Raw genomic sequence first — 3,608 nt, forward strand, 5'->3', positions numbered from 1 at the left:
TGTTAGTCTCTCAAGGAGCTGTGCCGCATATATTTTCTCTGGAATAGAGAGTAAGCTTATAGGGCGATAGTTGTGAGGTTCAGCCCTGTTGCCTTTCTTGTAAATTGGAACTATGATTGAGCGCCTCCACTCGGTTGGTATAGCACCGGAATTATTTATTAATGAAAAGATGGAAGCTAAACAAGAACCCCAGCAAGTAGGGTTCATAAGGAATAATTCAGGAGGAATAAAATCCGGGCCGGGAGCTTTTCCTCGTTTCAAATCTTTTATTATATTAATTATTTGGCTAGGGGGGACCGCTGGCCAACTTCCAATGTTCTCAACTAAAGGGCTGGGTGCCATATGGTCAATCGATATGGGTTCCATTGAGCTTTGAAGGAGGGCACTATAATGAGATATCCACTGAGATGGAGTTATATCTGCCTGGTGGTATGAGGGGGAGGAAGAGTTTTTAATTAGCTTCCAAAAAAGCTTGTGATCCTTATTTGCTATCGCTAGATGGAGGGATGACCAATCTTTCTGAGATGTTAGCTCTTTCTTTCGTTTGATAGTCTTCTTATATTTTTGTTTAAGGAATCTAATCTTTTCTATATCCTTCTGATGACCTGTATTCTTAGTTATTCTAAACTGTGATCTAATTGATCTCTTCAGTTCCCTACACTCCTCATCGTACCAATTATTACTCTTTGGTCTGGGTGTAGTCTCCCCTTTTCTCATAGCCCCCCTTTCCACAGAACACAGAGATGATAAATTCCTCATCAGTGTTTAATAGCATTCCAACCCTGTTACAGTATCACCTGAAAGGCTGTATTGGGTCATACTTGTCTCGATGTTTTCCCGATTAAGAATTTCAGATACTTGGGACTCAGTCTCTTGAGACCATTTAATAGGTTTCTTAACTAGGGTTCGCTCTTGGGGTTCCAAAGTAGTGTAAATGGGAGTGGCCCTCCGCTGAAGGGAAATTTCAGAAGTCAGAGGGAGATGATCTCCCCCGAGGTAGTCTCCTACTTCCACATTAGTGGTTAAGGAGTATATACTTGGGGACACCAATATATGGTCTACCGCGCTAAGTCCATTAGAGGTAAAACAGGTAAAGCAGCCCGAGCACTTCGAGTTGGCAGTACCGTTCAAGAAAACGAGGTTCAACATGACTGCTAATGACACCAAGTAGCTACCGGCTGGATTGATTTTATGGTCTCTGGAGCTTCTAGAGAACCAGGGGGGTGGCAGTATTAAGTCAGATGATCCCAACACCTTCGGGAGTAGAACCTCATCATTGCCTCCTATTCGCGCGTTAAAATCTCCTGATAGTATAACCATCGCATTTGGGTATGTAGTAAGGGATTGAGCACATTATATTTTATTGTTTCAATTTGTATACTGTGTTTTACTTTACTGTAAGGTATCTTGAGTACCAGTTTTGGTTAAGAGTTGCAGGCTATAAATATCTCCAATAAATAAATGTATCGTATACACATCCATATTATAATTGCAGGTCACTTCACCCTTTCTTGGTTCCCATGTACTTTTCTCCATTGTTTGGGGGTAGGGTTGCTAATTCCGATTTGGAGCATTCCTGGAAATTCAGGGGTGATGCCTGGAGAAGCTTGAGTTTTGAGAGCTCAGCTGAGATGTAATTCTATAAAGCCAACCCTCTGGACCTGCCATTTCTCCCAGGGGAACTGATCTCTGGAAATCCATTGTAATTCTGGGAGGTTGGTAACCATAGATTAAGTTAATCATGAGGCGAATAGAAATATTTTACAGCAGTGCCATTTGGGCTGCAACTTTGTCACAAAGGATAGCTTCAATTAATTTTGAATTAAAAATGCATTTTGATGTGTAATTCAGATGATAGACTAGCCGGTATAATCCTAACATTTGAATCTGCATGGTACTCCCTTCTTGGCTCTATTACTTCTTCCTCTTCCATACGGATTTCTTCTGTTACTTAAGCTGAGTGGAAACATTATGAAATAACTGAGTATCACTCCTTATATGGTATGGTCCTAAAACTTTAAAAGCCTGAATCCCAAGAATAGGTTAGGTGGTTTGAACGGATGTGTGAAATCCAACCCTCCAACACAAACACTGCTTCTTGGCTCTTGTTACCCCCTTAGGGTCATCAAGTCACAATGCCACTAGAACTGGCAACATTCACCTTCTGAATAACCTTTTAAAGGCACACCAGGCCAGTCAGTTTTAACTCTGGACCTAGATGCCCAATGACCTCAGCTCTCTAGTCCACAGTTGTCCAGATATTCCAAGCCTGTCCACTTTCTTATCTCCAATAATCATAGTTCTTCCTGTACATACACTCCAGATGAGACTTTGCTCCAGTCCTGTTTTCTCTTTAGCTCCTCTTTTCTCCAGCTTCATTATGTTGTAGGACCCATTATGTGGTATGACCCATATTTATCATCTCATTGTTTACTTTACCTGCATCCTTTAGCTACCTTATCTCCATAGCACTCCTGTCACCCTGCACAGACAAGACTGTATGGTCCTCCCCTTTTGGGAGGTTAAATTTTAACTTTTCCCCACAGCCAGGTCTTTTATTAGCCCCTTTGTGCCCCAGTTTCCTGTCTGCTCAGTCTTTTTATTCAAACCTTCTCCTTCACCAACCATACTTTTAGGCTCTTGTTTTTCAGTCATTTGTGCGCCTTCCTATCCACTTTACCTCTTGAATACTTACTTCCTAAGTGCTCTTAGTAGTATGCCCCACAATGATATTTTTCTTCCTGGGACCTAAAGGGTTTCAATCCCATTTGAATGAACAACTTACCTTTACCTCATAGAATATTAGTTATGGATACGGATGTTGGAGCCGTGACCTGGATAGCCGAGGCTAGCTCATCAGATCTTGGAAGGGAAGCAGGGTCGGGCCCGATTTGTACTTGGTTGGGAAACCACCAACCAAGTCCAGAGTTGCTACACAGAGGCAGGCAATGGAAAACCACTTCTGAACATCTCTTGCCTTGAAAAGTAGCTGTGACTTGAGGGCACTTTCCCCTACCCCATGGATGTTGGAGACAAATTTTAATCAATTGTCCCCTGGGGTACTACAAGCAGCCCCGTAGCTAGAGAATTTTTGGTAGCGGGCACTGACCCCATGCGATTCTGACATCACTTCTGCGCGTACTGTGAAATCTGTGACTCTCCTTTCCAGCCCTTCTCCGGGTCTCTTGTTCTTCTCCCCAGAATGGCAATATCAGGAACAGCCTCATCCCCTTGGAAGAGCTGAGGACTGCTAGCAGCTGGGGCCTGAGGGAAGGGGTCCCAGGAGAGAGCCATCCTGGCAGGAGAGCTGGAAGCAGTGGTAGTCACTTATCAGGAGAAACAGCGGCATCCCTCCTTTGCCTTTGCATGCAGCCATGGATTCAGCATCTTTGCGAGAGAGAGCCTGTGGCTAAGGACTTGCAGGGGTCATTTCCTGCAGGAGCGCACAGGAGCGGAGCTCCGGCAGTAAAGAGCCCAGGGGGCGGGCACATGCAACAAACCCCACCCCCCTCTCCCAGCAGCCCTCAGTCAGAGCAAGAAGCAGCCAGGTAAGTTAGAGAGGACCCCCCCCCCCCGGTCCAAAAACATCCAGGGGAGATTTTATTACA

Source organism: Gekko japonicus, unplaced genomic scaffold (genome assembly GCF_001447785.1).
Source record: "Gekko japonicus isolate JY-2015 unplaced genomic scaffold, Gekko_japonicus_V1.1 scaffold334, whole genome shotgun sequence".
Classification (NCBI taxonomy): domain Eukaryota; kingdom Metazoa; phylum Chordata; class Lepidosauria; order Squamata; family Gekkonidae; genus Gekko; species Gekko japonicus.